This window comes from Meles meles, chromosome 5, assembly GCF_922984935.1.
Source record: "Meles meles chromosome 5, mMelMel3.1 paternal haplotype, whole genome shotgun sequence".
NCBI classification, from domain to species: Eukaryota; Metazoa; Chordata; class Mammalia; order Carnivora; family Mustelidae; genus Meles; species Meles meles.
In genome coordinates this window covers 47,949,931-47,973,653 of record NC_060070.1, presented here as the reverse complement: position 1 = coordinate 47,973,653, position 23,723 = coordinate 47,949,931, and positions in this window count along the sequence as shown.

Sequence of the window (23,723 nt, the reverse complement as noted above, 5' to 3'; positions counted from 1 at the left end):
ATAAACCAAATCAAATGAATTTTTTGGTTTCCCAGTCCATATTGAAATTATGTTTATATTATATGGAGTCTATTAAGTGTTCAATCGCATTATGTCTGAAAAACAAAATACATACCTTAATTTAAAAATACTTTATTGCTAAAAAGAAAATGCTAGCCATCATTTGAGCTTTTAGCACGTCATAATCTTTTTGCTGATGGAGAGTTTTGCCTCATTATTGATGGCTGTTGACTGATATGTGTGGTGACTGCTAAAGGTGGGGGTAACTATGGCAATTTCTTAGACCTTCAACAATGAAGTTTGCTGCATCAACTGACTCTTTCTTTCATGAATGATTTCTCTGAAGCATGCGATGTTGTTCGATAGCATTTTACCTACTATAGAAGTCTTTCAAAATTAAAGCCAATTCTCTCAAACCCTGCTGTTGCTTTATCAACTAAGTTTATGCAATATTCTAAATCCTTTGTTGTCATCTCAACAGACTTCACAGCATCTTCACCAGGAGTAGATTCCATCTCAAGACAATATTCTCGGGGCGCCTGGGTGGCTCAGTGGGTTAAAGCCTCTGCCTTCTCCTCAGGTCATGATCCCAGGTTCCTGGGATCGAGCCCCTCATCGGGCTCTCTGTTCCGTGGGGAGCCTGCTTCCTCCTCTCTCTCTGCCTGCCTCTCTGCCTAGTTGTGATTTCTCTCTATCAAATAAATAAAATATTTTAAAAAAAGACAATATTCTCTTTCTCAGTCGTAAGAAGTACCTCCTCATCCCTTCAAGTTTGATCATGAGATGGTAGAAATTCTGTCCTATCTTTAGGCTCCACTTCTAATTCTAGTTGTCTTGCTGTTTTCACCACATCTGCATTTACTTTCTCCACTGAAGTACTGTACCCCTCAAACTCATCCATGAGGGTTAGAATAAACTGTTTCCAAACTTTTGTTAATGTTGATATTTGACTTCTTCCAATGAATCATGAATGTCCTTAATGGCATCTAGAATGGTGAATCCTTTTCAGAAGCTTTCAATATACTTTGCCCAGGTCCATCAGAGGAATCACTATCTATGGCAGCTATAGCCTTACAAAATATAGTTCTTAAATGTACAACTTAAAAGTCAAAATAACTCCTTGATTCATGGACTTCAGAATGGATGCTGTAATAGCAGGAATGAAAACATTAATATCATTGTACATCTCTATCAGAGCTCTTGGGTAATTGGGCATTGTCAATGAGCAATAACCTTTTGAAAGGAATCTTTCCTTCTGAGCAGCAGTTCTCAACAGTGGGCTTAAAATATTGAGTAAATCATGTTGTAAACAGATTGTTGTCATTTGGGCTTTGTTGTTCTATTTGTAGAGCATAGGCAGGATATATTTAGTATCATTCATAAAGGTCCTAGAATTTTTGGAATGGTAAATGAGTATTGGCTTCAACTCAAAATCACCAGTTTCATTATCTCCTAACAAGAGAGTAAGCCTGTTTTTAGAAGCTTTAAAGCCATGCATTAACTTACATTGACTTACAACAGGTATTGACTTCTTTTTTTGCTCAGAAAGTCCTAGATGGCATCTTCTATGACTATAAAGCTATTTCATCTACATTAAAAATCTGTTGTTTAGTGTAAGCACTTTCATTAGCTATCTTAGATAGATCTTCCAGGTAATTTGATGTAGCCTCTACGTCAATAATTGCTTTACCTTCCATTTTTATGTTATAGAGGCAGCTTCTTTCCTTAAATTTCATGAACCAACTCCTGCTATCTTCAAATTTTTCTTCTGTGGCTTCCTCACCTCTCAGCCTTCATAGAACTGAAGAAAGTTAGGGCCTTGCTCTGGATATAGGCTTTGGGTTAAGGGAATCTTAAGACTGGTTCGATTTTCTATCGACCATTAAAACTTTCTCCTTATTGACAATAAGTCTGTTTCACTTTTTTACCCTTTGTGTGTTCATTAGAGTATCACTTTTATTTTTCTTCAAGAACTCTTCCTTTGCTTTCACAATTTGAGTAGCTGTTTGGCACAAGAGGTCTAGATTTTGGCCTGTCTGAACTTTTGACATGTCTTTCTCACTAAGCTTAATCATCTAGCTTTTGATTAAAAGTGAGAGACATGTGACTCTTCCTTTCACTTGAACACTTACAGACCACTAAAGGGTCATTAATTGGTCATATTTCAATACCGTTGTGTCTCAGGAAATGGGGAGACCCACGGAGGTAGAAAGACTGGGGAATGGCTGATTGGTGGAATAGTTAGAACATAACAACATTTATCAATTCACTTTGCTGTCTTACATGGGTATGGTTCATTGTGCCCCCCAAATAATTACGAGAGTAACATCAAAGATCACAGAGCACAGATTATAACAAATGTAATAATAATGAAAAAGTTTGAAATATTGTCAGAATTGCCAAATGTGACACACAGACACAAAGTGAGAAAAAGCTACTGGAAAAATAGCACCAAAAGACTTGCTCAATGTAGGGTTGCCTCAAACTTTCAATTTGTTAAAAAAAAAAAAATCAGTATCTGTGAAGTACAATAAAGTGCTATAAAACCAAGAATGCATGTATTTTAATATCCCAACTCCAAAGATGTTTGCATCTCAAGTCCCTTGGCACATTTTAAAATTCTCTTATTCCCTTTATATTCTCACTTTTCTTTTTTTTTTTTTTTAAGATTTTATTTATTTATTTGACAGAGAGAGATCACAAGTAGACAGAGAGGCAGGCAGAGAGAGAGGAGGAAGCAGGCTCCCTGCGGAGCAGAGAGCCTGATGCGGGACTCGATCCCAGGACCCTGAGATCATGACCTGAGCCGAAGGCAGCGGCTCAATCCACTGAGCCACCCAGGCGCCCCTATTCTCACTTTTCTCAGTTAGGATTCCATAAAGCATCACTGTAATCACTTCATTGCATGAACTATCCACTCTCTTCCCCTTGTCTCCTTCTCTGGCATTCTTGCCAGTAAAAGGGAGAAAAAAACCAAAACCAAAACCAAACAAAAAACAACTCAGTGCTAGTAAAATGCAACTTCATGCCAGCTCTACATCTACTCTATAACAGATGAATTTGGCTGTAGCAAAATTCACAAGCATTACTTTTCAATTCATAACCCAGATTCAAAGTGCCCAAGAAATACTGCTACATTTCTCTTGTATAATTTCTCTCTCACTTCTTAAAAGAATTATTGTACAATTTCTCCTCTCTCCAACAGCTATTCCATGCTTTCTGAAATGATTATCTCAATTTTTATTCCTTAAGAAAATAGAAGCAGGGCGCCTGGGTGGCTCAGTAATTAAGCATCTGCTTTCAGGTCAGGTTATGATCCCAGGGTCCTGGGATTGAGCCCTGCGTTAGGCTCTCTGCTTTGCAGAGAGCCTGCTTCTCCCTCTCCCCTCTGCCTATCACTCTGCCTCCTTGTGCTTTCTCTCTCTCTATCTCTCTGTCAAATAAATAAATAAATAAATCTTTTAAAAAAAAAGAAAAAATAGAAGTGATCAGATGAGAATATCTCAAAAATCACACAGCAAAATAACCAGGATATCTTCTTGTTTTTGTTGAAATACATCAAGTGTATTTCTGCATGTGGACCTTTTGCTTATAACACTCTTTCTTCAAATGTCCACTAGGACTTGCTCCTTAACATCATTTTAGCCTCTGTTAAATTTTCACTTTCTCAGAGAGATGCTTCCCAATGACTCCATCAAAAATGCACCCATTTAAGAGCACCTGCATGGCTCAATTGGTTAGTTGTCAGACTCTCAATTTCAGCTCAGGTCATGATCTCAGGGCTGTGGAATGGAGTCCCATGTCAGGCTCCATGGAGCCTACTTAAGATTCTCTCTCTCCCTCTGCTCCTCCCTGCCTTCTCTCTCCCCTTCTAAGAAAAAAAAAAGAGAGAGAGAGAGAGAGAGAGAAGGCACCCATTCATTTCTCTCTGTTCTTACAGGGGATTATTTCCACTATAATCTTTATTAAATGTAAAGGTATATTGATTATTTGTTTTTGTTCTATGTCTTACGTTCTAGAATGAAAACAAGGAATTTGGTTGATCCTGTGTCTGAAGCATCTAAAACGGTACATGAAACATAGATGCTCAATACCTACTTTTGAATAATTAAAATCACATCATTAAAAACATAATGAAAGATTTTCAAAACCTCTAAACTAAAAACAATGTTAACAAGAGAAAATAAATACCTAAAAAAATAGAGAGATATACCATGTTCATGAATTAGAAGACTATATTGTTAAGATGTTGATCCATGGATTTAACACAAGCCCATTAAAAATGCATGAAAGCTTCCTTTTCTTTAACCTAGATATTGACAAGGTGATTTTAAAATGTGTATACAAATATGAAAATACATATAATAGCAAAAACAACCTTGAAAAAAAGAATAAATTTGGAGGACTTATATTACTGACTATAAAGCTACATTAATCAAGACAGTGTGGTATAGATATAGGGTAGGGAAATTAGATCAAGAACATATACTGAGAGTCTAAAAAGAGGCAAAAAATATACACAAGTAATTAATTTTCCACAGAGGCATTAAAAAAATCCAATGAATAACAAAAATTCTCTTCAATTAATGGTGCTGAGGCAACTGTACACCTAGCTGGAAGAAAAGGCACATCACTCTCTTACAGTGCACACAAAATTTAAGTTGGATCATTGGCCTGAAATACAAACTGTGAATCTTCTAAAAGAAAATACAGAATATCTTCATATCCTTAAGATAGGATAAATTTCTTAGAGAAGACACAGAAAGCTCTAATCATAAAAAAAAAAAAAATGATAAATTGGACTGCACTGAAATAAAACTTTTCTGTTCAAAGACATATTAAAAAGGGGTGCCAGGGTGGATCAGTAGGTTAAGTGTCTGCCTTTGCTCAGGTCATGATCCCAAGGTCCTGGGACAAGCCCTGCATCAGGCTCCCTGCTTGGTGGAGAGCCTGCTTCTCCTTCTCCCTCTGTCATCCCCCTTGCTTTTGCTCTCTGGCTCTAGATCTCTGTCAAATAAATAAATGAAAATCTTTAAAAAAGACATATTAATAAAATGAGTAGGTAAGACACAAACCAGGGGAATATAGCCACAAAACCCATATATGAAAAACACTGATAACAGGATATACAAATAACTCTTACAAAGCAATAATAAAAAAATAGGCAACCCAGTTAAAAATAGGAAAATATTTACACCAATACTTCTCAACTGAGGAATATAAAAGGCCATTAAGTACATTGAAAAGTGCTTGGCACCATTACTCATTAAGAAAATGCAGATTTAAAGTTAAAAATAGAACTACCTATGATCCAGCAATCACACTAGTGGGTATTTACCCAAAGAATACAAAACACTAATTCAAATGCATACATGCCCCCCCATGTTTATAACAGCATTATTTACAATAACTGAGATAACTGAAGTAGCTAGCATCCATTGAGTGATGAATGGATAAAGAAGATATATATATATATATCACATCTTCACACACATACTCACACCATAGAATATATTCAGCCATAAAAAAAGAAAAAGAATGAAATCTTGCCATTTGCAATGACATGAATGGAGCTAAAGAGTATAATACTAAGTGAAATAAATCAGTCAAAGAAAGACAAATACCATATGATTTCACTCATATGTGGAATTTAAGAAACAAAAGAGCAAAGGGGAAAAAGAGAGAGAAAGATAAACCAAGAAACAGACTCTTAATTCTTAATTGTAGAGAACAATGGTAACCAGAGGGGAAGGTGTGGAGGGATGGGTTAAATAGGTGGTAGAGATGTAGAGATTAAGGAGTGCGCTTACCATGATGAGTACCAGGTGATATATGGAAGTATTGAGTTTTTATAGTGTATATCTGAAACTAATATAACACTGTATGTTTACTAACTAGAATTTATTTTATTTTATTTTTTTTAAAGATTTTATTTATTTATTTGACAGAGAGAGAGATCACAAGTAGGCAGAGAGGCAGGCAGAGAGAGAGGAGGAAGCAGGCTCCCCGCAGAGCAGAGAGCCCGATGCGGGGCTCGATCCCAGGACCCTGAGATCATGACCTGAGCCGAAGGCAGCGGCTTAATCCACCGAGCCACCCAGGCGCCCCACTAACTAGAATTTAAATAAAAACTTTTTAAAAAGCAGAAACAAAGGAAAGAAAATGCAGATTAAAAGAACAATAATAGGGGCACCTGGGTGGTTCAGTTGTTTAAAGGACTGCCTTTAGCTCAGGTCATGATCTTAGAGTCCCAGGATCGAGTCATGGGACGCCCTGCTCAGAAGGGAGTCTGCTTCTCCCTCTGACCCTAAACCCCTCATGCTCTCTCTCTCAACCTCTCTCATTCTCTCTCTCAAATAAATAAATAAAGTCTTTTAAAAAAATAAATAAAAGAACAATAATATATCACTACATACCCACCAGAATGGTTAAAGTTTAAAAGACTGACAGTGTAGCAAAGGATATAGAGAAACAAGAATTCTTACATTGCTGGTAGAACTCTAAAATTATGTAATCGTCTTGGAAAAAGATTTGGCAGTTCCTTGTAAAGTTAAACATATACTTTCCATTTGACCCTGTAATCCTACTCCTGGGTATTTACCAAGACATATGAAGAAATATGTCCACACATAAGTTATACATGAGTGTTCACAGCAACATTATTCATAAGGAGCAAAAACTGGAAACAACCCAAATATCCTTCAGCATCAGAAAGGATAAACAATTTGTGGTATAGTCATTTATTGGAATATTACTGAGCAACAAAAGGAATTAACTACTAATGCATAAATAGAAACTCAAAATGAAATGGGTATATCTTTAAAAATTTTAAACTTTAAAAATTTTGAAGTTTAAAAAACTGAAGAAGTCAGATTTTTAAAAGTACATATGGTAGAATTCAATTTATAAAAATTTTCTAGTTATCTACTGTGTTACAGACTATTCCAAAACTTAATCATTTAAAAAAAATTAAAATTAAGTATTTTGCTCTCAAATCTGCAATTTGGGCAAATTTGTGAATATCCCATCTCCACTCCATACAATGTCAGCTGGGCAGCTCCACTGAGATGGTAAGACATACTTTCAAGATAGCTCACTCACATGGCTGGGAAATCGGTATTGGATGTTGAAACTCAGCCAGGGCTGTTGGTTAAGGTCCTCAGTATCTTTCCACATGGATTTTTCTATGGGCTATTTGGACTTCTGCACAATATGCTAGCTGGGTTCTCAGAGTGTCCCAAAATTCACAAAGCAGAAGCTGCCCATCTCATAAAGCATGGGCCTGAAAATTGGCACAGTATGACTACTGCCATTTACTAGTTACGTGTTTATACAGTCCCCCTATATTCAAAATGTGAGGATACAGATCTCACCTCCTGATGGAAAGATTATCAAAGAATATGTTGTCATCTTTAATCTACCAGACATGCAGAACTAGAATACAGAAGGCTAATCTATGTTGATAGGAATCAGAATAGTGTTTGCCTTGGGGTAGAGAAAGTAGTAGATATTGACAGGCAAAGCACATATGGGAAATTCCTCAAATAGGAGAAATGTTCTATATCTTCATTAAAGTGGTAGTTACAGAGGTGTATAAATCTGTCAAAATTCATCACAAAATTTCATCAAAATTCATCGAACACTAAATATCTATGTATTTCACTGTATGCAAATTTGCCTCTACTTAAAAAATAACCTCTTTACGTGGAAGCAAGTTCCTTCTAAGCAAACATATTCACACACTGAAAGTTTACAAGTCAGTTTACTATATACTCTGAGTTCTGTTGAGAACTCTCTTCTTTCTTATTTTTAAATTACTTTAGTAAAAGAAATCAGAAAATACTGTATCTTAAATCATGTTCAAGCCAATAAGCTCAAAACTGAAAATTCTGGGAAAAAAACATTTTTATTCAGCATATATGTTAAAGTGATAGATATGCATATATACAAATTAATATTTACACATACATAATTTGATTTTGATTATTTTATTCAGTTATTACATTTGAGGTTTGAGAAAATTTAAAAAAGTCTTAGCTAAAACCATTTAAAAATCAACTGATTTCTGAAGTATATTCTTATGGTGACATCAGATTAAGAACCATTTTTGACATCCTAAACTTGAAACCCTTGATGAGCTTTAGGAAGGACAAATTCTCCTAGAGTTTTTTAAAATCACAAAGGAACTACTGGACTAAACTAGAAAATTCTGTTTTTTAGGAATTCTGTGTAAAGAAAGAAGTTAACAAAATAGGAGTTTAAAACTATAAACATTATTCATGACTATTTACTTCAGTTACAAAACTAAAGTAGTATCTATGTTCACTAAGGACGTTAGCTGGAGACTGGGTGCCTTGAGTTATAATTCTAGCAGTTCTCTTTTGCTGAGCAAGTTTTCTTCACGTGAGCCTGCCCTCCAAGTAGGCCAAGTCAATGGTTCAAGAATTAGTGTTGATGAGTTAGCTATTCACTATCTTCCAAGAGAATCCCCATTGAAACTACGCTTAGGGCTCTATGTGACTATCTTCTTTCTCTCCTTGGCTCCCTTCCCTTCAAGTGACTGTCCTCTGAATATAAGTCTATGGCTACTGAATGTCATAGGTGACTGCATGCTTGTGTTTGCAATTAGAAGAAAATAACACTTGGCTACCTTTTAACTCCATTCCTTCTTCTTTGTCTGCAGACAGTGCTGCCCAGCACAAGAACTATTATGTGCATTTGATCAGCCCCCTTCTAATGCTGGAGCCCATGTTAGTATTTGATGCTACACATGTCTACAGCACAGTGTGTATACAGAGGGTCAGCCACCAGGGAGAAGGGTTGATATCACCTTCTTACTTCTTGGGAATCCTTTTTCATAATTTCCAGGCAGCCTGTAACTTCAGGAGTACTTCATGAATATCCAAAAACCTGAATGTAGGATGTCACCATGTCTACCCACTTCTAAAGTAAATCATCCCTCAAAATAATCTCTTTTCTCTCTTCACATCCTGATTCCTAAGAGAGTCCCCAGGTCCTCAGCATAACAAATTAAATAAATTTTTCTAAAATAGAATGAGTGATAGGTTTAGACTTCACAGGACTACTTATAGAAATCAATTCCTAATTAATGGAAGAGTATCAAAAGTGTCAAAAGAAGGGTATGTATATGCATATATTTTTAGCAGAAGCCATGTGTTCCATGCCTATTTTGGGATCCCATCTAAAAAAAATTCCCTTGTTTTGCCCCCATTCTGTTGGCTTATCAAAAGAATAAGTTTCAGTGATGAAAACCCATTCAGAGATTTGCCAATCAATAGAATAATGGGTTGATAGTTGGTGTTTGGAGAAAAAAAGTTGTGGTGTTAAGATATTTTTATTTGTTTACCTGAGATTATTGTGGAGTTCTGGATGAGCAGGGGTACTCAGTCTGTATGCATGGGTTCAGCCCTCCACTTTTTAAAACATCAAGATACTTTTGTTGGGTCTGTGGTTCCCGAAATGCAGGAGGAACAATAGAAATGACCTCCGGGGGCCGCCATCTTCCAGCGCCCCCCCCCCCCTTCCTTAACCCTAGACTCTCCCCCCAAAAGGGTGTACGCCCAGGTCACATCTCCACAGGTAACCCCATACCTATGCAGGAAACAGGAGTATCAGGAGCCCTCACCCCATACCTTCCAATCCCCAAATATGGATGTGAGCCCATGCCCTACCTTGGCCGGATAAAAGACCCCTGCCAACTCCCTCCCAGTGAGACTTCCTCCACTCCCCCTTTCCAAGTCATAGAACCTTGCCAGAGAGTGCCCACCTCCACCCAGCGGGACTTTCTTGGCTCCCCTTCTCCCGAGCCCTGAAACTTCAGGGAGAGTGCCTTTAATAAATCTTGCCTTGTGCCTACCTTGCCTGGTGTTCTGTTTATTTACCTCGCCTGCAAAACCTTACAACTTTCATACCACTTAATAAAGATGCACTGCCCCAATCCCCATCAAGGACTTCCTTTTTCCCCCAAACTCTGTCCCAGACCCTTAAAACTCCCTAGGATCCAGCCATTCAAGAATTAATGTCTGGCATGTCCTAGTAGGGTGCCTCTGAACCCCTGTTTCTGTCTATTGTAATTAGTCAGTGATCACAGGGGACCAGTTGGTTATAATGAAAGCGGATGAGGTCATATAATTGTATACTTTTTTCCGTTAATCATCTGTGCATATGGACTCAACTCTGAGTTAGCTATATCAATGACTGATTGATAATATAAAATGTAACCAACCATATTAAATGCTCTTCATTTTACTTCGGAATACATTATGTGATTTTCAGCAAGTTCAAACCTTTAACTATGGTTTGACGCTAGTAATAGGCCAGTAATACAAACTAAGTTGTTATGATGTCCCAAACATCCAAGATAACTAACACCCCAAGGAAAAGTAAGGGAATGAACAGGTATTGATCATTTTCCTATACTGGCTGTTATCTCATTAAATTCTTTCAAAATCCTCTAAGTGTCATTATTTCCACATTTTAGTTGCATTTCATATGACACAGCTCTCTAAGCACCAGCACAAAAATGATCTATTTTATGCTTTTCAAAAAAAAAAACATAAGAAATATGACCGTGCCAATTTCATTTTAGGAAAAGACTCAGGTTCAAGTAGCTTGCTCAGGACTACACACCAATAAGTAACAGACCTTAAGTGAGGATGGTGATTTTTTAGAATTCTAGTCCAGATTCCCACTTCCTGGGGATATGAACTTGGCAGTGTCATAATTGCACTATTTGAGAATTATATTCCATTCTGGCTATCTTCCCTACGTCAAGATACCTCTTGGCACCAACAGAGCTCCTGTGTACTTTCTCTCACACTCCATCACGTTGGCATCAGTCCTCATCAGAGCCTTATTATTGTCTGGCTCCTTTGCAGAGAATGCCCATGACAGTCCCTCAGAACTGTGGGTCAGTACACACACACACACACACTCCTCTCTCCTCACTCAACAGGAATTTGATTAGTTAGAATTTTAAAAGATCTCAGAAGTTTTCCTTTTGTTTTCAGATCAGATGTCATTTTTTTGTTGCTGACAGCCTCCACCAGGCAGAAAGGAGAGTTCAATGTTTTCAGCTGCCACTGTGCACTGGGAAGGGAAGCGGGTTCTTACCAGTATGCAAACTCTCGTTCTCCCCCTTGTCCACATAAACAAATTAATCTCATCATGAAAGGAGGTGTTAAAAAGAAAGGAAGAGAGAGAATGAAGGCGGGAGCAGAGAAAGACAAAATTAAGGAGGGGGAAGGCAAGAATAAAGACTCCAAACAGAGATTGCCATGGAAGAAGAAAGAATGTTTCCCAGTGTAAAAGACTCTTCTTTCTGAAGAAAACTACTTCTGGCTACAAAATAAGCCTCCTACTGTTAGACTATTTAACTCTAGCCAATCTCCAGGGGTCCCATCCAAATTAATTTCATTCCTTTGTCAGGATCCTCCTGTCTTTAGTTACCCCTCTCTGTCTGTCCCCTTTGAAAGTTTGCTGGGCACCCCAGCTTCAATATCCTTCTTCCCGGCTGCCTTGGGCTTTAAAGACTGATCTCTCACACAGAAGCAGCTCATCCTGGGACTCGGGGAGTGAGAACTAATTGGCAAGGGCCATCCTCTTTACTACCAAGAAAACCCCAAACAAATGGAAAATGCCAAGCTTGTTTTAAATAAAAAGCTATCCTTATAACTGTTGATTCCACAATTACCATGTCACATAGCTCTGGCAATGAATCTCTCCACTTACATTTTTCTCTAGAAAATCTGCATGTAAGGAAGCAATTACATATGTCAAATCATTCAGTAAATAAAATTTGTATGAAATGCAAACCAGTTATTTAGCTAACATACCCCAAACAACAAAACCATCTACAATGTTTTAGTTCCAGAGGGCATAATTGAGATCATCTAGCCAATCTCTTCATTTCGAGGTGAGAAAAGACACATGGGGCCTGAAAGTTTCCCTGCTGCACTACACAGTAAGCTAGTGGTGATGCTAAAAATAGAAACCAGATCAGAGTTCTGGTCGAATGATCTGATCTTTTTGTTATAAAATGTGAAGATAGATAAAGCCAGAAAGGGCTTACATTTGGAACAATGGGAAGCACTTATATTTATAAGCCCACGAATATAAACACATGACCACTTTGCAATCACCAGTTCCCGTTCCCTTTCATAGCTCAGGTTTTGTGTTAAGAAATAAGAGCTATTCTTCATATAAATCTAGCAGACACTGAAAGGGAAATGTGCTGCTTCAGAAATCATATCCAATGTGCTTTAAATTCAGTCTATATGTTTGGAGTTTATCCACTCCTCTGCCTTACCTTACCATTTTTCCCTTCCATTACTGTAGATAGCTGTGTATTGGCTAAATTAGAATAAAACAAACAAAAACCCTCAAAAACTTTATAAAATATGTATTTTTCACATTTTCCCCCAAATACCCACTGACATTTAAAAATGCTCTCATACATAGCCTCATTTAATTATCTTTATCCCAGTTCTGAAAATCGGCTTGCTGTTACCCTACACTACCTTCCTTTGCCTATTGACACTTAAATCCCTTTCTCCTTTTCTGAATTGTCTTCTGCCTCTACTCCTTAAATGTGATTCTTTCACCAAGTCTTTGCTCTGAACCCACTCTGGACAACAGCAATTTCAGCTTCTTTCTTAGCTTTACCTGTTTGAGAATAAATCATCACCATTATGCATTCCTCTTCCTTAAATTCAGTACTTCATAATTATCTGTGATTACTTCTCCTGTGTTGACATATATTTAATTACACAATCTGAACACTCTGCCTTCCATTTATTTTCAGTTTAAGTCAATTTAACAAACATTTACAGTCCCCTTCTTTTATGCAAAGCACTGTGCTAGGCTCTAAGTGGTATAAAAAATGAGCTACTTATATCCCCTCATCCCAGGGTGGTTATCTGTCAGTCAGGAATATCTTCTCCAATAATGTGTCAATGATAATGTGTCTACTTTATAGAGGTATTTTGAGAAGTAAGTGAACAAATGTATGTAGATCTCAGCACATAGTAAGTTCTTAGCGTGTATTACCTGATACGATGTTGCTTTTAGTGTTATTGACAAATCATTTCTTTGATCCTCTTCAGTCTTAAATGCTATGACAAAAATATATAGAATACAAAGCTAAATGTGTCAAGAGCAATAGGAGACCCAGCAGACAGCATTCTAAACTATTGATTAAACAACACCAGTAATGTGACATACTGATGTCATTTGCCTCTTGATAATGATGCACTGAGAAGGGCCATTTACTTTTGTGATACTCTTGCTATCTGTAAGTATAGATCCTAAATCAAATCATGAGAAAACATCAGGCAACCCCAGACAAGAGGTAGTTTACAAAATAACTGTTCATACTCTTTAAAAGTCTCAAGGTCATGAAAACAGACTGGAGAACTCTCTCTGATTAGAGAAAACTAAAGAAACATGCCAGATAAGGGACCAGATAAATGCCATTAGTGGGGTTATTGCTAGAATCTCAAAAAGGGTATGAATTAGTTAATGGTAGTGTATCAATCTAATATTCTGGCTCAGATCATTATGCTATGGCTATTTAAGTTATTGATATTTGGGGAAGGTGGGTGAATGGTGTACAGAATTCTTTGCACTATTTTTGTAAGGTTGAAATTATTTCAAAATGAAAGGTTTTCATTAAAAATTAAAGCAATATATATATATATTTTTTTAATTTATTTTTTCAGCGTAACAGTATTCATTCTTTTTGCACAACACCCAGTGCTCCATGCAAAACGTGCCCTCCCCATCACCCACCACCTGTTCCCCCAACCTCCCACCCCTGACCCTTCAAAACCCTCAGGTTGTTTTTCAGAGTCCATAGTCTCTTATGGTTCGCCTCCCCTCCCCAATGTCAAAAAAAAAAAAAATTAAAGCAATATAAAATGCAAATGTAAGATAAGGAAAGTGAGAATTGTTCCTCGATGCACAGGTGAAAGGGAGAGAATGAAGTGGATAGCAAAAGGATTTTGGAAGATGCAAGCACTTAAGCCAGGATTTGAGGCCACTGATATCGAGGAAAGATATTCTAGGCAAAGAAAAGAGCAGAATCATAAGCAGCAAAAAGCAAAAAGGAAGGTGTGTTTGGATAGAAGTAATCATGTTCTTTTGGGATTCAGTGTCTTTGAGGGGGAGTAGTGTGAGACAGAAGCCAGACTTGAATATTTTTATATCTCTGTAGTATGGTGTATAATGTCGTCCTCACCAAAATGTCCATATCCCAATCCCCAGAACCTGTGACTATGACTTTACATGGTAGAAAAGACTTCGTAATGTGATTAAATTAAGAATCTTGAGAAGGGGAAAGGATCCCAGATTATACAGATGGGCCCAACAGAATCATAAGGGTCCTCATGAAAGGGAAGGAAGAAGACCCGATGCAGGAGGAAATAGAACAAAGGAAGCAGAGGTTGGAGCAACAGGCTTTGAAGATGGAAGAAGAGGCCATGAGCTGAGGAATAAGATGGGCCCTTGCAGCTGGAAAAGACAAGGAATTAGATTCCTCCCTTAAGTCTGCAGAAGAAATACAGTCTTCTGAGCACTTTTATTTTAGACTTCTGACCTCCAGTATCCTAAGAGAATGAATTTGTGTTGGTTTAAGGCACTGAATTTGTGCTACTTTATTACAGTAGCAATAAGAAGCTAATATAGACTCTATTACCCTACTTGGGGCCCACTGTGGTTTTACCTCCATCTGGACTATTGTTGTAACCTCCTCAGTGTTCTCTCTGCTCTATTCTCTATCTCTGCCTTCTATGAAATGATATTAAATTAATTTTTTTGTCAAGTCCTGGACTGATCATGTCATTCCTCTAAACCAAACCTGCTAAAAAACATCTGTGCTTACTATCCTGACATTTACAAATCTGGCCCCAACATGCACTTCCAACTTCATCTGGGTGTCTCTGCAGCATTAATTCTTCACCCAGGCAAATGAATTTGGTCACAGTCTCTGAGGCTCTCCTCCTGCATCTCAGAATGCCAGTTTTAAGGTCCAGATCATGTCCCCACTCTTTCATATCCTAGCCCGTAAAAATGTCTCTCTCCATTGAATGCCTATAGTCTACTGATTGTTCTCTCAAACCCTCATTCCATCTGTTTCTAGTGCCCAGGCCAAAAGTAAAGAGCCCCCCAATTCACAAACAGCTTTATATCTGAGAATTGATACATGGAAAAATCCCAGGGAGTGGGATTGCCATTTGAAGACATGATTCAGGATTTTGTAAATATGTACAAATCTGGGAGGCAGATTTAGAAAACATTCAAGGCAATTAAAATGTGTAAAACATGGAGGGGAGGTGGATGGGGGGGATGGGTGATGGACATTTAGGAGGGCACATGATATAATGAGCACTTGGTGTTATACACAACTGATGAATCACTGACCTCGACCTCTGAAGTTAATGATACACTATATGTTAATTAGTTTAATTTAAATTAAAAAATAAAGTGTGTCAAATAGAATTCAGGAAGACTAAAACTAATAAGGAAAAAATGACCCAAACAATATCTTATAATGGTGGTTCTGTAGTCATGTTTTCTGGGTTCAAAACCTGGATCTATCACTAAGCAGTTTTCTTTCCATAACTGGGATCACTGTCAATTACGATAACAGATTGTCCTTCCTCATGATGTAATTATAAGCACATTTTCTGATTATAGTACTTAGTTTCATACAAAGACCTTCCTACCAAGGGAAATCTACAGCATGAACTGTGGTTCTCAATGTAAATTTCTAAAATGGCATTCGGGTTCTCACATCACCCTCTTGTGAATTTGGTTAAGTCGATCACTTAGGCTTAAGTCCGTAATCAACATAAATCAAGAGAAGCAATCTGAAGCAATCTGCTGCATCCCTCTGGCCAGTGAAAATAACTTCATATTATTTGCATCTCAATTATTTAGACTGGTTGTCTGTAATGATCAAATCCACCAGATTTTTGCTCAACTTTCCACTGTAATTTGCATAGATAACCTTCTTGTGCACCTGGCATTGTCCCGGAAAGTGTCAGGCAGCTGCTCCATTGAAAACAATAACAGCTGTGAAGCTTAAATCATTTCGTGTTTTAGTAAGATGACAACAATATAATATGCAAGCAGCAGACGGGAAATTCCTTTTGGACATTGCTTGTTGAAAATGCAGAACAGCGAAGAACCATGCAATACAGTTGTGTGTGTGAAACTCTGCAGATAGAAGCCAGTGACACTCTCAGAAAAACCTGATTCAGTTTCAGAGAGTTGCCAAGAGCATGTTTTCTTAGTACATACCTTAAATCCCTGAAATCTCATGCCTAAATGAAACTGAAGAGAACTAAGAAGCACTTCTTAGCCTGATTCCTAATTCCCTTCATATGATGATATTGAGTCATATTAATTAGTATGTCTATGAACTCTTTTTGATGAAGTTCCTCTACATTCTTTTTACTTAAATTCTCTTTGGCAAATGGTTATAGAACCACATAAAGTCCCAAACTCCAATATATGTATATAGTGAAAGACAGAAAGAAAGACAAAGAAAAGAAATATCCCATGCTTATTTGCATAATTTCTAATTCCAGTATAGTAGCATGCCACTGCAAATGAGTACAACCAATTTCATGAAATCAAACTCCTAAAAACTCTGTCTTTAGAAAGGTGACTCAACACAGAAACCTACAGATTACCAGACACTCAGAGGCAATGGAGACTGACAAATTCAACAAGCGCTCTAGCTGACCTTTAGATGATTTTGATGAAGAAAAGGGCAGCTCACTTGAGTCGGAGAAAGAAGTGCTCACCTAAGTGAAAATATTTGGCAGGCACTGAGCTGGGTCCTTGGTTGGTCCCGAGTGAATCTCAAGTCACCTGTTTGAAGACTTGCCCTTCTGCTATTTTTGAATTTGAAAGCAAAAGACCTATTTCAATCCAAATATCCAGGTCAGGAAACTATCTACCTATGTATCATGAGGATACTTTGAAAATCTGATCCTTAATGCTCTCTAACCCAGTATAAGTTATTTTCTTGCTTAAAAAATCACCAGTGGGGGCGCCTGGGTGGCTCAGCGGGTTAAAGCCTCTGCCTTCAGCTCAGGTCATGGTCCCAGGGTCCTGGGATCGAGCCCCGCGTCGGGCTCTCTGCTTGGCTGGGAGCCTGCTTCCTCCTCTCTCTCTCTCTGCCTGCCTCTCTGCCTACTTGTAATCTCTATCTGTCAAATAAATAAATCTTTAAAGAAAAAAAAAAAATCACCAGTGGATTCCCATTGTCTCTAGTATGGAATCCTAACATTTCATGACAGTCTTTGACACTTTGACCTTCACATCTTCTCTTCTTTCTCATTTTTAAGCGTTGTTTAATGAAGGTTTTCCAAGTACAAAAATATGTGGTCAAAATAAAAAATACAAAGAAGTATAAATATTAAAATAAAAATTAAAACCCAAAATTAACCACTATTATTCATACTTAATTTTATTTCCTAACAGTTGCTTTTTACTGTGTGGATATACATTCTCCCTCCTTCTGTTTTTGTTCTTTTTCATATCCAGCCTTTACTCTAAGCACTTTCACAAATATTTTTAGCCCTACTACCTAGGAATTCATTACAAAATATCATAATGAAACCGTTTTAGTCTGTAAGTTATTAAAGAGGATAATACTTTTTGTGTTAGCCAACATTCCCCACTATGTTTTATTCTTTTTTCTTCTTTAGGATATGGGTGTTAGAGGAAAATCCAGGGAAAAAGTCCAATTCTTGACTTTTGAGCTTAAGAACCCTAAACTTTGAGGACACCATAATGTAAACTTATACCATAATGTGTGGAACTAGAGGTTTAGTAGGGCAACCAACATGTCTTGGTTTGCCCAGGACTATCCTGATTTGAAAAAAGGAACCTCTCATGTTCTGAGAACACTCTCAGTCTTTGGAAAATCAGGGCAGCTGGTCATCTTACCAAGAGCCAGCTTTTCTTGCTCCTCGTTTAGCCAAATATTCCATGGTCTTGGAAAGCAAGAGTCCCCAGCGCAGGGCCATGTCATGACTTGCCAGCAGTCAAACCTTGGAAAGACTGATTCAATGACAGGTAGGTGAGGGAATTTGAGAGTAGAGAACCTTCTCCTCTTTCCTTAGTAGTACTCGGAAAGGTGCCAGTGGGTCATGAGATAGAGAGGAAAAATTCTGATTATCTGCATTTTCCTGTCTGAGAAACAAGAAATGAGAACGTTAGGAAGTATGAGGAGAACAGAGGAAATGGTGGGTAAGGGAAATGTGAAAGACACTGACCAGGGACAGCAACTACAGCACATCTGCTGTGGCCCTGCTGAAGGTAGAGGCCAAGGCGAGTCAACACAGCAATATCCCTGCCCTCAACTGTATCCAACAGCCTCACTCAGAAGCTAATGAAAGGATTCTTGAAATGATTGGCCATAGTTTCTCCAGAGGATATTTGCAAAACACTGATCTGGTTCAGCCCCCTCGTTTTATAGATGAAGAAATGGAGTCTCATTTTATAGATGAAGAAATAGATGAAGAACAAAACTTCCTCAAGATCATTCAGTTAGTAGTAGAAGCAGAACTAAAACCAAGATTCTATACCGATCATGGTCAGTTTGAAATGATATAACTTACAGGACTTATTTTATGGGTAGGAATAGAAATATCTCCAAAGTACAAGGAACTGTGTAGGGCTTTGAACTTTTACCATACTTACTAATAAATGAACACGTTGCTATTTCTTGGATGCTGACAAAAGGCATGAGACCAGTGGGTTGGAAACAAAGAACTCTACTACTCACAGCAAAAGCAGTGGTGAGCTTCACGATTATTTGCTTCAGTCCCCATGCTCCCAAGTTTCATGAGGGCAACGCAAAGGGCTCATGATGGATGCCTGCAAACAAAATGGGTTGCATTTAGAGGACAGAAATGCTAAGCTTGGGTAATTCACCACTTTTGTAGTAAGCAGAAATAAACCAGCCTTACTTTTGGTGAAGATGGTACCTCATCTCTCAAAATTCCTTGCTGTAAACACAACTCTGATAAATGGTCCCTTAAAGAGTGAGAAGATTCCAGCAAGAATGCTCAAGGAAGCTCAGGGCCTGTGGCAGATTGTTTCTCCCAATAACAATCATTTAAACTAAATGGCAAAATGAACTTACATGGTTATATGGCATAATACAGCCCATTCATTTACTCATTCTTCCAAAGACTGAGATTTGACTCACCACATTATAGGAAATAAAATGTTTTCCAAACATTGTGGAATGCTTCTAAACATTCTAAAGTAGTATTCTAAATACTACTTTAGAATACTAATAAATACTAATGCTAATACTAATGCTAATTCTAATAAATACTAATAAAGATAGTATTCTAAATACTTTCTGTATTTCTTTTTTTTTTTTTTTTGGATTTTTTAAGATTTTATTTTACAATGCTGGTGTTTTGCAAATTCTGTAAGTAATTTTTTTTTAATTTATTTATTTTTATTTGCTTATTTACAGCATAACAGTGTTCATTGTTCTGGCATCACACCCAGTGCTCCATGCAGTACGTGCCCTCCCTATTACCCACCACCTGGTTCCTCAACCTCCCACCACACCCCACCCCCTCCCGCCGCCCCTTCATAACCCTCTGGTTGTTTTTCAGAGTCCACAGTCTCTCATGGTTCATCTCCCCTTCCAGTTTCCCTCAACTCCCTCTCCTCTCCATCTCCCCATGTCCTCCATGTTATTTGTTATGCTCCACAAATAAGTGAGACCATATGATACTTGACTCTCTCTGCTTGACTTATTTCGCTCAGCATAATTTCTTCCAGTGCTGTCCATGTTGCTACAAAAGTTGGGTATTCGTCCTTTCTGATGGAGGCATAATACTCCATTGTGTATATGGACCACATCTTCCTTATCCATTCATCTGTTGAAGGGCATCTTGGTTCTTTCCACAGTTTGGCGACCGTAGCCATTGCTGCAATAAACATTGGGGTACAAATGGCCCTTCTTTTCACTACATCTGTATCTTTGGGGTAAATACCCAGCAGTGCAATTGCAGGGTCATAGGGAAGCTCTATTTTTAATTTCTTCAGGAATCTCCACACTGTTCTCCAAAGTGGCTGCACTAACTTGCATTCCCACCAACAGTGTAAGAGGGTTCCCCTTTCTCCACATCCTCTCCAGCACACGTTGTTTCCTGTCTTGCTAATTTTGGCCATTCTAACTGGTGTTAGGTGGTATCTCAATGTTGTTTTAATTTGAATCTCCCTGATGGCTAGTGATGATGAACATTTTTTCATTGTCTGATAGCCATTTGTATGTCTTCGTTGGAGAAGTGTCTATTCATATCTTCTGCCCATTTTTTGATATGATTATCTGTTTTGTGTGTGTTGAGTTTGAGGAGTTCTTTATAGATCCTGGATATCAACCTTTTGTCTGTACTGTCATTTGCAAATATCTTCTCCCATTCCGTGGGTTGCCTCTTTGTTTTGTTGACTGTTTCCTTTGCTGTGCAGAAGCTTTTGATCTTGATGAAGTCCCAAAAGTTCATTTTTGCTTTTGTTTCCTTGGCCTTTGGAGACTTATCTTCAAAGAAGTTGCTGTGGCTGATATCGAAGAGGTTACTGCCTATGTTCTCCTCTAGGATTCTGATAGATTCCTGTCTCACGTTGAGGTCTTTTATCCATTTCCAGTTTATCTTTGTGAACGGTGTAAGAGAATGGTCGAGTTTCATTCTTCTACATATCGCTGTCCAGTTTTCCCAGCACCATTTATTGAAGAGACTGTCTTTTTTCCATTGAATATTTTTTCCTGTTTTGTCGAAGATTATTTCACCATAGAGTTGAGGGTCCATATCTGGGCTCTCCACTCTGTTCCACTGGTCTATGTGTCTGTTTTTATGCCAGTACCACGCTGTCTTGGTGATCACAGCTTTGTAGTAAAGCTTGAAATCGGGTAACGTGATGCCGCCAGTTTTGTTTTTGTTTTTCAACATTTCCTTAGCAATTCGGGGTCTCTTCTGGCTCCATACAAATTTTAGGATTATTTGCTCCAGCTCTTTGAAAAATATCGGTGGAATTTTTATCGGAATGGCATTAAAAGTATAGATTGCTCTAGGCAGTATAGGCATTTTAACAATGTTTATTCTTCCAATCCAAGAGCATGGAACAGTCTTCCACCTTTTTGTGTCTTCTTCAATTTCTTTCATGAGTGTTCTGTAGTTCCTCGAGTACAGGTCCTTTACTTCTTTGGTTAGGTTTATGCCCAGGTATCTTATGGTTCTTGGTGCTATAGTAAATGGAATCGATTCTCTAATTTCCCTTTCTGTATTTTCATTGTTAGTGTATAAGAAAGCCACTGATTTCTGTACATTGACTTTGTATCCTGCCACGTTACTGAATTGCTGTATGAGTTCTAGTAGTTTGGGGGTGGAGTCTTTGGGGTTTTCCATATAAAGAATCATGTCATCTGCGAAGAGAGAGAGTTTGACTTCTTCCTTGCCAATTTGGATACCTTTTATTTCTCTTTGTTGTCTGATTGCCGTTGCTAGAACTTCTAATACTATGTTGAACAAGAGTGGTGAGAGTGGGCATCCTTGTCGTGTTCCTGATCTCAACGGGAAGGCTGCAAGCTTTTTCCCATTGAGGATGATATTTGCTGTGGGTCTTTCATAGATAGATTTTATGAAGTTCAGGAATGTTCCCTCTATCCCTATACTTTGAAGCATTTTCATCAGGAACGGATGCTGGATTTTGTCAAATGCTTTTTCTGCATCAATTGAGAGGACCATGTGGTTCTTCTCTCTTCTCTTATTGATGTGTTCTATCACACTGATTGATTTGAGAATGTTGAACCATCCTTGCAACCCAGGGATGAATCCCACCTGGTCATGGTGGATAATCTTTTTAATGTGCTGCTGGATCCTGTTTGCTAGGATCTTGTTGAGAATCTTTGCATCCATATTCATCAGTGATTTTGGTCTGAAATTCTCCTTTTTGGTAGGGTCTTTGCCTGGTTTGGGGATCAGGGTAATGCTGGCTTCATAAAAAGAGTCTGGAAGTTTTCCTTCTGCTTCAATTTTTTGGAACAGCTTCAGGAGAATTGGTGTTATTTCTTCTTTGAAAGTTTGGAAGAATTCCCCAGGGAATCCGTCAGGTCCTGGGCTCTTATTTTTTGGGAGGTTTTTGATCACTGCTTCAATCTCATTACTAGATATCGGTCTATTCAGGTTGTCAATTTCTTCCTGGTTCAATTTTGGGAGTTTGTAGCTTTCCAGGAATGCATCCATTTCATCTAGGTTGCTTATTGGCATATAACTGTTGGTAATAATTTCTGATGATTGTTTCTATTTCCTTGGTGTTAGTTGTGATCTCTCCCTTTTCATTCATAATTTTATTAATTTGGGCTTTCTCTCTTTTCTTTTGGATTAGTGTGGCCAATGGTTTATCGATCTTATTGATTCTTTCAAAAAACCAGCTTCTAGTTTCGTTGATACGTTCTACTGTATCTCTCGTTTCTACCTCATTGATCTCTGCTCTAATCTTGATTATTTCCCTTCTTGCATGTGGAGTTGGTTTGATTTGTTGTTGATTCTCCAGTTCTTTAAGGTGTAGAGACAGCTGGTGTATTCTGGATTTTTCAATGTTTTTGAGGGAGGCTTGGATGGCTATGTATTTCCCCCTTAGAACCGCCTTTGCTGTATCCCATAGGTTTTGGACCGAGGTGTCTTCATTCTCATTGGTTTCCATGAATTGTTTAAGTTCATCTTTGATCTCCTGGTTGATCCAAGCATTCTTAAGCAAGGTGGTCTTTAGCTTCCAGGTGTTTGAGTTCCTTCTGAACTTTTCCTTGTGATTGAGCTCCAGTTTCAAAGCATTGTGATCGGAGAATATGCAGGGAATAATGTCAGTCTTTTGGTATCGGTTGAGTCCTGCTTTGTGACCCAGTATGTGGTCTATTCTGGAGAAGGTTCCATGTGCACTTGAGAAGAATGAGTATTCTGTTGTTTTAGGGTGGGATGTTCTGTATATGTCTATGAGGTCCATCTGGTCCAATGTTTCATTCAATGCTCTTATTTCTTTATTAATTTTCTGCTTCGATGATCTGTCTATTTCTGAGAGAGGCGTATTAAGATCTCCTACTATTATTGTATTCATATCAATATGGCTCTTTATCTTGATTAATAGTTTTCTTATGTAATTGGGTGCTCCCATATTGGGGGCATAGATATTCACAATTGTTAGATCGTCTTGGTGGATAGTCCCTTTAAGAATTATGTAGTGTCCTTCTGTATCTCTGACTACAGTCTTTAGTTTAAAATCTAATTTATCTGATATGAGAATCGCTACTCCGGCCTTCTTTTGAGGCCCATTGGCATGAAAGATGCTTCTCCATCCCTTCACTTTCAGTCTGGGTGTATCCTTAGGTTCAAAATGGGTCTCTTGTAGACAACATATGGATGGGTCCTGTCGTTTTATCCAATCTGCAACCCTGTGTTGTTTTATGGGCGCATTTAGGCCATTCACATTGAGAGTGATTATTGAGAGATAGGTTTTTATTGACATCGTGTTGCCTTTGAAGTCTTTCTGTCTATAGATTGTTTCTATATTTCTGTTCAATGATATTCTTAGGATTTTTTCTCTTTTATAGGACCCCCCCCTTAATATTTCCTGCAGTGTTGGCTTGGTGGTTGCATAGTCTTTTAAGCCTT